The following is a 14,885-nucleotide window of genomic DNA, read 5'->3' as shown; positions in this document are numbered from 1 at the left end:
CAACCGCATATTTTGACAAGTGTAGCTATGGACCGGAGTCAACCGCTACAGTAGATACCCTTTATTTGAACTAGCTAGCTAGCAAGCAAGCTAGATGGCGCTAGCCCTTTTTCATTGATTATCTAGCTAAACGTCCAATCACACAAAGCTAGTTCAGCTACCACAACACACAATGTGAGCAACTACTCTGAATGAAAGCATGCATATATTATACATTTGAAAAGGTTTATCTTCGTACTTACCATACCCTGTTCAGAAAGAGCAACACAAATATATGAAGTCTTTGACAGCTTTGTAAATATTTTCGGGTTATGACAGTAGCATCGAGGCACCTCAGTCTCCACCCCGGAATGCCGTTTGGTGGACAAAGAATGGGATTGTCATGCGCACGCGTCAATCTGAGGATTTTGGCACTTGGAAATTGACGCATGCACATTTCTGTTGTTCACTACTAGATAAATATATTTCCTTTCCTGGATTATATGGCGATCGATGTAGCTACTACTTGCGTGAATGCACCATTTCTTCATTTGAAGAGAGTGCTACAGCAACTCAGCAGCTTTATAACTAAAGGGAGGCGAAATGGTGCCACCCATTTGACTCCCACTCCGTTGCTCTGAAACCTGTCAAGCCAGTATGCCACGAGTCTACAGCGACATCGTGTGGCCTAAACAGAGAATAGTTTGACATAGTATTGATGGCTGTCGTGGCATTACTATGGATGTGACCAAACCCAATATTGAAGCTTTATATTTATTACAAATCATATGTTATATACAGATCGCCCATCCACATCGAAGGCTAAAAAGCGTAAAGTTCCTCGGCGTGCACATCACTGAGGACCAGCGCCTCTTCAACTTCAGGAGGCTGAAGAAATTTGCCTTGGCCCCTAAGACCCTCACAAACTTCTAGATGCTGGTACGGCAACTGCACTGCCCGCAACTGCAGGGCTCACCAGAGGGTGGCGAGATCTTCCCAACGCCAGTGGCGTAAAGTACTTAAGTAGAAATCTTTAAAGTACTACTTAAGTCGTTTTTGGGGGATCTGTACTTTACAATTTATATTTTTGACAACTTTTACTTTTACTTCACTACATTCCTAAAGAAAATAATGTACTTTTTACTGCATACATTTTTCCCTGACACCCAAAAGTACTCATTACATTTTGAATGCTTAGCAGGACAGGAAAATGGTCACACAAGAGAACTCGTGGTCGTGCCTATGATCTGGCAGACTCACTAAACACAAATGCATTGTTTGTAAAAGTATAGATGTCTGAGTGTTGGAGTGTGCCCCTGGCTATCTGTACATTTTAAAAACAAGAAAATGGTTGTGTCTGCTTTGCTTAATATAAGGAATTTTAAATGATTTATACTTTTACATTTGATACTTAAGTATATATTAGCAATTACATTTACTTTTGATACTTAAGTATATTTATAACCAAATACTTTTAGACTTTTACTCAGGTTGTATTTTACTGGGTGACTTTTACTTTTACTTGAGTAATTTTCTATTAAGGTATCTATACTTTTACTAAAGTGTGACAACTGCATACTTTTTCCACCACTGCCCAACGCATCATTGGGCAGTGGGACATCTACAGCACCCGGTGTCACAGGAAGACCAAGGAGATCATCAAGGACCTCAGCCACAGCCTGTTCACCCAGCTACCATCTAGAAGACAGAGACTGTACAGATGACTGATAAACAGCTTCTATCTCCAGGCCATCAGACTCTTAAGCAGTCATCACTAGCAATCCTCCGGCCAGTACCCTGTCCTGAATCTTAGAGAGGGCTGTACATAGATTAGTTGAACTCTAGTCACTTTAATAGTGTTTACATACTGTTTTACCTACTTTATATGTGTATACTGTATTCTAGTCATGGCTCATCCTAGAACTACTGCTGTACAGTCGTGGTCAAAAGTTTTGAGAATGACACAAGTATTGGTCTTCACAAAGTTCGCTGCTTCAGTGTTATGAGATATTTTTGTCAGATGTTACTATGGTATACTGAAGTATAATTACAAGCATTCCATAAGTGTCAAAGGCTTTTATTGCCAATTACATTAAGTTTATGCAAAGAGTCAATATTTGCAGTGTTGACCCTTCTTTTTCAAGACCTCTGCAATCCGCCCTGGCATGCTGTCAATTAACTTCTGGGCCACATCCTGACTGATGGCAGCCCATTCTTTCATAATCAATGCTTGGAGTTTGTCAGAATTTGTGGGTTTTTGTTTGTCGACCCGCCTCTTGAGGATCGACCACAAGTTCTCAATGGGATTAAGGTCTGGGGAGTTTCCTGGCCATGGACCTAAAATTCAGATGTTTTTTTCCCCCGAGCCACTTAGTTATCACTTTTGCCTTATGGCAAGGTGCTCCATCGTGCTGGAAAAGGCATTGGTCGTCACCAAACTGTTCTTGGATGGTTGGGAGAAGTTGCTCTCGGAGGATGTGTTGGTACCATTCTTTATTCATGGCTGTGTTCTTAGGCAAAATTGTGAGTGAGCCCACTCCCTTGGCTGAGAAGCAACCCCACACATCAATGGTCTCAGGATGCTTTACTGTTGGCATGACATAGGACTGATGGTAGTGCTCACCTTGTCTTCTCCGGACAAGCTTTTTTCCGGATGCCCCAAACAATCGGAAAGGGGATTCATCAGAGAAAATGACTTTTCCCCAGTCCTCAGCAGTCCCCTGTACCTTTTGCAGAATATCAGTCTTTCCCTGATGTTTTTCCTGGAGAGAAGTGGCTTCTTTGCTGCCCTTCTTGACACCAGGCCATCCTCCAAAAGTCTTCGCCTCACTGTGCATGCAGATGCACTCACACCTGCCTGCTGCCATTCCTGAGCAAGCTCTGCACTGGTGGTGCCCCGATCCCGCAGCTGAATCAACTTTAGGAGACGGTCCTGGCGCTTGCTGAACTTTCTTGGGCGCCCTGACGCCTTCTTCACAACAATTGAACCTCTCTCCTTGAAGTTCTTGATGATCCGATAAATGGTTGATTTAGGAGCAATCTTACTAGCAGCAATATCCTTGCCTGTGAAGCCCTTTTTGTGCAAAGCAATGATGACGGCACGTGTTTCCTTGCAGGTAACCATGGTTAACAGAGGAAGAACAATGATTTCAAGCACCACCCTCCTGTAAAGCTTCCAGTCTGTTATTCTAACTCAATCAGCATGACAGAGTGATCTCCAGCCTTGTCCTCGTCAACACTCTCACCTGTGTTAACGAGAGAATCACTGACATGATGGCAGCTGGTCCTTTTGTGGCAGGGCTGAAATGCAGTGGAAATGTTTTTTTGGGATTAAGTTAATTTTCATGGCAAAGAGGGACTTTGCAATTAATTGCAATTCATCTGATCACTCTTCATGACATTCTGGAGTATATGCAAATTGCCATCATCAAAACTGAGGCAGCAGACTGTGAAAATTAGTATTTGTGTCATTCTTAAAACTTTTGACCACGACTGTACACAACTTTTCTATTCACATGCTGTCTACACAACATTCACATATATTTATATTCCGGACTCTGGTCCGGAAGCTAATTTCCTGCAATCCTATCCAGATGCCATGGGGTTTTGTACTGTGTATTAAAACACCGTATTCGAAATTGCATTTTAGTTACACTTTATACACACCGCATTTATTTATATACTGGATTATTGACATAGCGCACTAATATACAGTGTCTACTGCTGTACATATTCTTAGTATATCTCGTGTAAATTGATCCAGTGTGTATAAATTGCATTTGGTTTACTGTTACAGTGCTATTTTGGTTGTTAATTGGATTCGTTCTGACATTTCTTGATTTCTTGTAAAATAATATATAGCCTATCAAAAGATGTGTACTTCTTTGACATTTACTGCATTGTTTGGAGCTAGTCACATAAGCCTTTTGCTGCGCCCGCTATAACATCTGCTAAACTGCGTATGCGACAAATACATTTTGATTTGAAAACCCAAAATATCAAAGCACATTGACAAATAAACCTTATCAAACATAACTGCAGATGAATAAGAGCAGCAAGAGTCCAAGTTTCCATACGGACTAAAAATAGTATTACTTTTAGTCGGTATGGCTAGAGTCCATGTAATGTCAAATGTGACATGACCAATATTGAGAATGGGTATTTTCTCATGGTTTGTTATATTTATAAAAAGGTGAGGCTCACTTAAGAGTCACCTCAGGCAGGACACAAGTAAAAATGATGCTTTGTTGTTGAGAATTCATTTCACCTTATGGTAAAACTGTGAGCAGGGCATCAAATTTACTTTTTGGTCCACCAGCCACTGTGGCAGGTAGATAAAAAAATCTACAGTACCAGCCACTCAGATTTTTCTTACAAGCCAAAATATATTTTTCGCTCAAATTACACACAAAAAAAAAAAGAAAACTGATGAGCATGCTTCGTAACGTTTTTAAAACAATAAATGTATTACTAGTAAGAAGTCATGTGGTATATTGTTTAATTTCATTTTTTGTGACCCGAGTCTTTTAATCAAAATATCAGATGATACAAAAATGTTCACCTGCCCCTTTAAGGGCGGGAGGTTACCGTGGTCACGACTCGATTCATGTTTGTGCTTGTGAGATTGAGAAGCCAGCAGAACAGCCCACCTCAGACCCGGATCACAACCTCAACACCACAATGGGACAGAGAACACAGGACCCACCAACCCAACAGACCCCATCCACTCCTAACAGCCCCCCTGTCAGCTCCCCAGATAGCTCTCCTGACAACCCCCACACATCCACTAGGGACACACAAATGCCAGAAATTGTGCTCCTCATTGACTCAAATGGCAAATACATTCAAGAGAATAAACCTTTTCCCAAACACAAAGTGGCTAAACTCTGGTGCCCAAACACTAGGCATGCCCTGGAGCTGTTGTCAGAGGACAGACTAGGGTCCCCAGCCATATTATAATTCACACGGGCACAAACGAGCTGAGGGCCAAGCAGGAAAGGGTGGCCACAGCACTCAAGGGAGTGATTGAAAAAGCGTATTCCACTTTCCCCAACGCACAAGTGGTTATCTCCACCCTGCTACCACGAAAATAAATGTACCTTGCCACCACTCAGCGGGTGAACGCAAGCATTTCCCAGGATTGTGCCTCAAAACCTAATGTCTACCTTGCCCATCACTCCACCCTGGACTTGAACAGCCTTTACGACCAGGTCCACCTCTACAAGGCAGCAATCCCAACTTTTGCCAGGACCCTGAAGTACATCACCCTCAACCGCAGCCCCAGCACCTCACACAGGAGCAACAGACACCCCGCCCAGAGAGACACCCTCCAAGACCTGTGTTACGAACCCCGTGGCTTTAAACGTCTAGGGTGGATGGACATGAGACCCGTAACATAATTCATGCAAATTAGGATGATGACATGGAACAGTGAGAACGAAAAACTACACGACAACCATAAACTACCGTCAAACATAAAATGTTTATTTGTGAACACACGGTAAAGGTTTGGGAAAAAGGGCTGAGCAGGACCCAAGAAATGAAACAATAGTGTAAAAAAAACCTAAACTGATCTTGCCTGCCTCAAGAACCGCTAAGCTACTGCTAATCATACAAAAGTACAGGGGGTGGTCCGCTCAGGTCTAACTAGTGTTTATAGACAGTTCTTTCTACGGGTAATGTAGGCCCAAGGGCAGCTTGCTTAACTTCCCCTTTTCCCAGAAACACACAAAGTTACCAAACAGAGTAACCAGCAAATTAGTGAGTACTCTAAACACAGGACATCACAGTATCCATACTCACATACAGAAATTAGTCTCTAACAAAATTACCAAACAGAGTAACCAGCAACTTAGTGAGTAAACAAAAAACAGGACACCACAGTATCCATACTCACATACAGAAATAGTCTCTCTCTCTCACAACAAACACAACTGACCGGCTTTTATACAATGGGATGTGTGATTGAAAAACCAGCAACAGGTGGTGCAATGCAGAGGAATGTTCACTGATTGGTCCACCTTAGCAATCAGCAGACACCTCAACGACCACCAATCAGGAACATACAGGACACCTGTTATTAGGGCAGAAGGAGAGGAAACACAAAAAGACACAGGATACCTGTATCCGTAACAACCTGCAAGAACCCCTCCCGAAGGACCTGCACCAAGAGAAACCACGCCAAGAGGATCTACACCCAGACCACAGCTTCACCAGCCACACTACAACCAGCTGAGACCACCCCAAACAAACCCTGAACACACCCTATATAGGCCCCCCCAGATCAGACCTAAGCCCCTTCTGCCCCCCCATGCTCCCTGCCCCTGCAGCAAAGACCTTAACATGACAGCCACACATATGCCCAGGCCGTGAGCAGAGCAACAGGCCCAACCCCCACTAATGCACCCCCTCAAGCCCCATCCTGCGACCTAAGAGTTATGTATCAGATGCTCAACATGCTCTGCTCACACCTACTGTAATGGTCCGGGCCTAAAGCAAACAAAAACAACACTAGACACTATGGAACACAAAGCTTTTACTATCTCATCCTGGAATATACAAGGTCTTAGGTAATCTGCCTTTGGCCTAAAGAGCAGGAACCCAGACTTCATCAAAGAAATTGGAAATACAGACATTGTCATCCTACAGGAAATATAGTATAGAGGAGACGGACCCACTGGTTGCCCTCTAGGTTACAGAGAGCTGGTAGTCCCATCCACCAAACTACCTGGTGTGAAGCAGGGAAGAGACTCAGGGGGTATGGTCATTTGGTATAGAGCAGACCCAACCCACTATTAAATTAGTCAAAACAGAAACATTTTACATCTGGCTAGAAATTAATAAGGAAATGATCCTCATGTGTGCTACCTATATCCCCCCAATAGAATCCGAATACTTTAAAGATGACAGCTTCTCCATCCTAGAGGACATGTACTAGTTTGTGGCAACCTAAATGCCAGAACTGGACAAGAACCTGACACTCTCAGCACACAGGGGGAAAAAGACCTAACTGGAGGTGACAGTATTCCCTCCCAAATATGCCCCCCTAGACACAACTATGACAAAATAACAAAAATGGGTCACAACTCCTGCAGCTCTGTCGCATGCTGGGTCTGTACATAGTCAATGGTAGGCTTCGAGGATACTCTTATGGTACAGTGCCTTCAGAAAGTATTCAGACCCCTTGACTTTTTCTAAGTATTCAGACCCTTTGCTATGAGACTCGAAATTGAGCTCAGGTGCATCCTGTTTCCATTGATTATCCTTGAGATGTTTCTACAACTTGGAGTCCACCTGTGGTAAATTCAATTGATTGGACATTATTTGGAAAGCCACACACCGGTCTACATTTTACATTGACATTTTAGTCATTTAGCAGACGCTCTTATCCAGAGCGACTTACAGTTAGTGAGTGCATACATTATTTTTTTTATTTTTTCATACTGGCCCCCCGTGGGAATCGAACCCACAACCCTGGCGTTGCAAACGCCATGCTCTACCAACTGAGCTACATCCCTGCCGGCCATTCCCTCCCCTACCCTGGACGACGCTGGGCCAATTGTGCGCCGCCCTATGGGTCTCCCGGTCGCGGCCGGCTACGACAGAGCCTGGATTCAAACCAGGATCTCTAGTGGCACAGCTAGCACACTCACAGTTAGTGAGTGCATACATTATTTTTTATTTTTTTCATACTGGCCCCCCGTGGAAATCGAACCCACAACCCTGGCGTTGCAAGCGCCATGCTCTACCAACTGAGCTACACAGACATTTTGGAATAAGGCTACATAAGGTCCCACAGTTGACAGTGCATGTCAGAGCAAAAACCAAACCATGAGGTCGAAGGAATTGTCCGTAGAGCTCCGAGACAGGATTGTGTCGAGGCACAGATCTGGGGAAGGGTACCAAAACATTTCTGCAGCATGGAAGGTCCACAACAACACAGTGGCCTCCATCATTCTTAAATTGAAGAAGTTTGGAACCACCAAGACTCTTTCTAGAGCTGGCCGCCCGGCCAATCTGAGCAATAGGGGAAGAAGGGCCTTGGTCAGGGAGGTGACCAAGAACCCGATGGTCACTCTGACAGAGCTCTAGAGTTCCTCTGTGGAGATGGGAGAACCTTCCAGAAGGACAACCATCTCTGGAGCACTCCACCAATCAGGACTTTATGGTTGAGTGGCCAGACGGAAGCCACTCCTCAGTAAAAGGCACATGACAGCCCTCTTGGAGTTTGCCAAAAGGCACCTAAAGGACTCTCAGACCATGAGAAATAAGATTCTCTGGTCTGATGAAACCAAGATTGAACTCTTTGGCCTGAATGCCAAGCGTCACTTCTGGAGGAAACCTGGCACCATCCCTACGGTGAAGCATGGTTGTGGGGATGTCTTTCAGCGGCAGGGACTGGGAGACTAGTCAGGATCGAGGCAAAGATGAACGGAGCAAAGTACAGAGAGATCCTTGATGAAAACCTGCTCCAGAGCGCTCAGGACCTCAGACTGGGGCGAAGGTTCATCTTCCAACAGGACAACGACCCTGAGCACACAGCTAAGACAACGCAGGAGTGGCTTCGGGACAAGTCTCTGAATGTCCTTGAGTGGCCCAGCCAGAGCCCGGGCATGAACCCGATCGAACATCTCTGGAGAGACCTGAAAATAGCTGGGCAGCAACGCTCCCCATCCAACCTGACAGAGCTTGAAAGGATCTGCAGAGAAAATTGGGAGGAACTCCACAAATACAGGTGTGCCAAGCTTGTAGCGTCATACCCAAGAAGACTCCAGGCTGTAATCGCTGCCAAAGGTGCTTCAACAAAGTACTGAGAAAAGGGTCTGAATACTGATGTAAATGTGATATCAGTTTTTCATTTCAAATGTCTAAAATCCTGTTATTGCTTTGTCATTATGGGGTATGTATGTAGATTGATGAGGCGAAAAAAAACAATTTAATCCATTTTAGAATAAGGCTGTAACCTACCAAAATGTGGAAAAAGTCAAGGGGTCTGAATACTTTCCAAAGGCACTGTAGGTACACCTACAGCTCATCCCTTGGCAGTAGCACTGCAGATTACTTTATCACTGACCTCAACCCAGAGTCTCTCAGAGCGTTCACAGTCAGTCCACTAACACCCCCATCAGATCACAGCAAAATCACAGTCTACCTGAACAAAGGAACTGCACAATATTAAGAAATGCTATAGATTGAAGGAGAGCAGTGTAGAAACCTACCAAAAAACAATTAGGCAACAACAAATTCAATCCCTTTCAGACAACTTCCTGGACAAAACATTTCACTTTAATAGTGAAGGTGTAAACTTGGCAGTAGAAAATTTGACCTATCAGCTTCCCTATCAAATCAAAATATTTCAAGCAGAAAACCTTAGAAAATTAACAATGAGAAATGCTTTGAAGAATGAAAAAACCTCAGAAAGAAATTGAGAAACCTATCCAACCAAAAACATAGAGACCCAGAAAACCTGAGTCTACGCCTTCACTATGGTGAATCACTAAAACAACACAAAGAGTTATCTATCCAAAACGGAGATGTGTGGATAAACCACTTCTCCAATCTTTTTGGCTCTATAACAAAGAACAACAGCAAAAACATATACAGTGGGGAGAACAAGTATTTGATACACTGCCGATTTTGCAGGTTTTCCTACTTACAAAGCATGTAGAGGTCTGTAATTTTTATCATAGGTACACATCAACTGTGAGAGAAGGAATCTAAAACAAAAATCCAGAAAATCACATTGTATGATTTTTAAGTAATTAATTTGCATTTTATTGCATGACATAAGTATTTGATCACCTACCAACCATTAAGAATTCCGGCTCTCACAGACCTGTTAGTTTTTCTTTAAGAAGCCCTCCTGTTCTCTACTCATTACCTGTATTAACTGCACCTGTTTGAACTCGTTACCTGTATAAAAGACACCTGTCCACACACTCAATCAAACAGACTCCAACCTCTCCACAATGGCCAAGACCAGAGAGCTGTGTAAGGACATCAGGGATAAAATTGTAGACCTGCACAAGGCTGGGATGGGCTACAGGACAATAGGCAAGCAGCTTGGTGAGAAGGCAACAACTGTTGGCACAATTATTAGAAAATGGAAGAAGTTCAAGATGACGGTCAATCACCCTCGGTCTGGGGCTCCATGCAAGATCTCACCTCGTGGGGCATCAACGATCATGAGGAAGGTGAGGGATCAGCCCAGAACTACACGGCAGGACCTGGTCAATGACCTGAAGAGAGCTGGGACCATAGTCTCAAAGAAAACCATTAGTAACACACTACGCCGTCATGGATTAAAATCCTGCAGAGCACGCAAGGTCCCCCTGCTCAAGCCAGCGCATGTCTAGGCCCGTCTGAAGTTTGCCAATGACCATCTGGATGATCCAGAGGAGGAATGGGAGAAGGTCATGTGGTCTGATGAGACAAAAATATAGCTTTTTGGTCTAAACTCCACTCGCCGTGTTTGGAGGAAGAAGAAGGATGAGTACAACCCCAAGAACATGGAGGTGGAAACATCATTCTTTGGGGATGCTTTTCTGCAAAGGGGACAGGACGACTGCACCGTATTGAGGGGAGGATGGATGGGGCCATGTATCGCGAGATCTTGGCCAACAACCTCCTTCCCTCAGTAAGAGCATTGAAGATGGGTCGTGGCTGGGTCTTCCAGCATGACAACGACCCGAAACACACAGCCAGGGCAACTAAGGAGTGACTCCGTAAGAAGCATCTCAAGGTCCTGGAGTGGCCTAGCCAGTCTCCAGACCTGAACCCAATATAAAATCTTTGGAGGGAGCTGAAAGTCTGTATTGCCCAGCGACAGCCCCGAAACCTGAAGGATCTGGAGAAGGTCTGTATGGAGGAGTGGGCCAAAATCCCTGCTGCAGTGTGTGCAAACCTGGTCAAGACCTACAGGAAACGTATGATCTCTGTAATTGCAAACAAAGGTTTCTGTACCAAATATTAAGTTCTACTTTTCTGATGTATCAAATACTTATGTCATGCAATAAAATGCAAATTAATTACTTAAAAATCATACAATGTGATTTTCTGGATTTTTGTTTTAGATTCCGTCTCTCACAGTTGAAGTGTACCTATGATAAAAATTACAGACCTCTACATGCTCTGTCAGTAGGAAAACCTGCAAAATCGGCAGTGTATCAAATACTTGTTCTCCCCACTGTATGCAGAGCAGAATTAGGCCGATACCCGCTAATTATCCAAATCCAGACAAGAGACGTTAAATTCTACAACCACCTAAAAGGAAGCGATTCCCAAACCTTCCATAACAAAGCCATCACCTACTGAGATGAACCTGGAGAAGAGTCCCCTAAGCAAGCTGGTCCTGGGGCTCTGTTCACAAACTCAAACAGAACCCACAGAGCCCCAGGACAGCAACACAATTAGACCCAACCAAATCATGAGAAAACAAAAAGATAAGTGCTTGACACATTGGAAAGAATTTACAAAAAAACAGAGCAAACTAGAATGCTATTTGGCCCTAAACAGAGTGTACACAGTGGCAGAATACCTGACCACTGTGACTGACCCAAAATTAAGGAATGCTTTGACTATGTACAGACTCAGTGAGCATAGCCTTGCTATTGAGAAAGGCCGCCGTAGGCAGACCTGGCTCTCAAGAGAAGACAGGCTATGTGCACACTGCCCACAAAATGAGGTGAAAACTGAGCTGCACTTCCTAACCTCCTGCCAAATATATGACCATACTAGAGCCCCATCCAAGCAGTGTTGCAGCGTGAGGTGGAATAGGCTATATTCATGGATGCACGTTTCGTCACAATATTGTTTTGAACGTTCGTTTTAGGATTGATGCCTAGCTGAGCATTCTACTCAATGCAGTCTCAATTGGTGCTGATGAAGATTTAGTCGAAAGTGCATTCCTTTGGCTTGGAAACACGATGACATTTCAAAAGGAGGCAAATAACTAGTAGGAAAAGCTTGTAATCATTGTGATGTCTCCAGATTGACTTTAGATGCAGTATAACTTTAGCTAGCTAAGATTGAGTGGGGAGCACCGACATTTTAGCTAGCTAACGTTAGCATCGCTAGCTAATGTTAGCTACTGTATTTCTGACGAGCTTTGCTAGCTAAAGTCATACTGAGACCAAGGTCTCTTTTACAGATGAGCACTGAATTACATAAATTATACACATCAATATGAATACAAAATGCAAGTAGAAAGAAAAACATTGTCATAAAAAACAAACACACTCATCAAAAATAAGGTCCTCAATCAGCCTTCTGAATTGCCCTAGAGGCACCAAAACATCAAATTTAAGAACATTTTGAAGATTGTTCCACAAATATGGTGCAAGAAAACTAAAAACTGATTTACCTAACTCCGTAGAGACCAAAGTAATTTCCAGGGTTAACCATCCCTGAGACCGGGTGTGGTAACTTGTACGTCTAAAGTTAAGTAAAAATGTTAGGTACAGTGGGACTTTTTGTAAAAGGGCTTTATAAATGACAACATAGCAATGTATCAACCTTCATGACATCAAAGAGGGCCAACCAACATTCTGAGAGAATGCAGTGATGAGTACAAAAATTATATTCATGCATTCATATAGACATCGCCATAGTCTAGGACCGATAGCAACGTCGACTGAAAAATCTGCTTTCCACTGTTTAGTGAGGCAGGTCCTATTTCTATAGAAGAAGCCCATTTTTATTCTCAGGTTTTTTACTAAACTCATCAATATGCTTTTTAAAAGACAGCTTTTCATCTATCCAGATGCCCAGATATTTGTAAGCAGGGACACGATCATCAATATGGACACCATCCAAAGAACATATGCTTAAATCAGTTATTTTTATGCGCTCTAGAGAACAAATATACAGTGGGGGAAAAAAGTATTTAGTCAGCCACCAATTGTGCAAGTTCTCCCACTTAAAAAGATGAGAGAGGCCTGTAACTACCTCAACTAGCCGGTGCCCCCCGCACATTGACTCTGCAACGGTACCCTCCTGTATATATAGCCTCCCTACTGTCACTTTATTTTTACTTCTGCTCTTTTTTTCTCAACACTTTTTTTGTTGTTGTTTTATTTTATTTATTTTTTTTTAAAATAAATGCACTGTTGGTTAAGGGCTGTAAGTAAGCATTTCACTGTGATGTCTGCACCTGTTGTATTCGGCGCATGTGACCAATAAAATTTGATTTGATTTGATTTGAATTTTCATCATAGGTACACGTCAACTATGACAGACAAAATGAGAAGAAAAAAAATCCAGAAAATCACATTGTAGGATTTTTAATGAATTTATTTGCAAATTATGGTGGAAAATAAGTATTTGGTCAATAACAAAAGTTTCTCAATACTTTGTTATATACCCTTTGTTGGCAATGACACAGGTCAAACGTTTTCTGTAAGTCTTCACAAGGTTTTCACACACTGTTGCTGGTATTTTGGCCCATTCCTCCATGCAGATCTCCTCTAGAGCAGTGATGTTTTGGGCTGTCGCTGGGCAACACGGACTTTCAACTCCCTCCAAAGATTTTATATGGGGTTGAGATCTGGAGACTGGCTAGGCCACTCCAGGACCTTGAAATGCTTCTTACGAAGCCACTCCTTCATTGCCCGGGCGGTGTGTTTGGGATCATCGTCATGCTGAAAGACCCAGCCACGTTTCATCTTCAATGCCCTTGCTGATGGAAGGAGGTTTTCACTCAAAATCTCACGATACATGGCCCCATTCATTCTTTCCTTTACACAGATCAGTCATCCTGGTCCCTTTACATAAAAACAGCCCCAAAGCATGTTTCCACCCCCATGCTTCACAGTAGGTATGGTGTTCTTTGGATGCAACTCAGCATTTTTTGTCCTCCAAACACGACGAGTTGAGTTTTTACCAAAAAATTCTATTTTGGTCTCATCTGACCATATGACATTCTCCCAATCCTCTTCTGGATCATCCAAATGCACTCTAGCAAACTTCAGACGGGCCTGGACATGTACTGGCTTAAGCAGGGGGACACATCTGGCACTGCAGGATTTGAGTCCATGGCAGCGTAGTGTGTTACTGATGGTAGGCTTTGTTACTTTGGTCCCAGCTCTCTGCAGGTCATTCACTAGGTCCCCCGGTGTGGTTCTGGGATTTTTGCTCACCGTTCTTGTGATCATTTTGACCCCACGGGGTGAGATCTTGCGTGGAGCCCCAGATCGAGGGAGATTATCAGTGGTCTTGTATGTCTTCCATTTCCTAATAATTGCTCCCACAGTTGATTTCTTCAAACCAAACTGCTTACCTATTGCAGATTCAGTCTTCCCAGCCTGGTGCAGATCTACAATTTTGTTTCTGATGTCCTTTGACAGCTCTTTGGTCTTGGCCATAGTGGAGTTTGGAGTGTGACTGTTTGAGGTTGTGGACATGTGTCTTTTATACTGATAACAAGTTCAAACAGGTGCCATTAATACAGGTAACGAGTGGAGGTCAGAGGAGCCTCTTAAAGAAGAAGTTACAGGTCTGTGAGAGCCAGAAATCTTGCTTGTTTGTAGGTGACCAAATTCTTATTTTCCACCATAATTTGCAAATAAATTCATAAAAAATCTTACAATGTGATTTTCTGGATTCTTTATTCTCAATTTGTCTGTCATAGTTGACGTGTACCTATGATGAAAATTACAGGCCTCCCTCATCTTTTTAAGTGGGAGAACTTGCGCAATAGTTTTACCTGCATTCAATACTAATTTCAGGCCAATAAAGATTTTCTGTAATACAATGAAGACAGACTGTAGTTCAGATAGAGGCTGGTCAACCGTGGGGGCAATAGCATACACAACAGTATCATTGGCATACAAGTGCAGGTTACAGTTTCTTACAGACAAGTCGATATTGTTAATGTAAACAGTAAAAAGTACAGGACCCAGTATCGACCC

General features: G+C 43.1%; 1 protein-coding gene across 1 annotated transcript in view; it reads right to left on the bottom strand.

Annotated features, from left to right (window-relative positions):
* The window catches only part of LOC311143315 (CLIP-associating protein 1-B-like), a 105,389-nt gene extending 105,060 nt beyond the window's left edge, over positions 1 to 329 (bottom strand). Inside the window, exon 1 of the mRNA XM_084179145.1 lies at positions 243 to 329. The gene's annotated coding sequence lies outside the window, so the exon portion shown is untranslated. The remainder of the gene's footprint in view (positions 1 to 242) is intronic.
* Positions 330 to 14,885: the final 14,556 nt, after the last annotated feature.

The sequence above is a fragment of the Coregonus lavaretus genome (genome assembly GCF_964263955.1).
Source record: "Coregonus lavaretus genome assembly, chromosome: 16".
Classification (NCBI taxonomy): Eukaryota; Metazoa; Chordata; class Actinopteri; order Salmoniformes; family Salmonidae; genus Coregonus; species Coregonus lavaretus.
The sequence above is the reverse complement of the archived record's forward strand: the minus strand, read 5'-3'. Positions and strand labels throughout refer to the sequence as shown.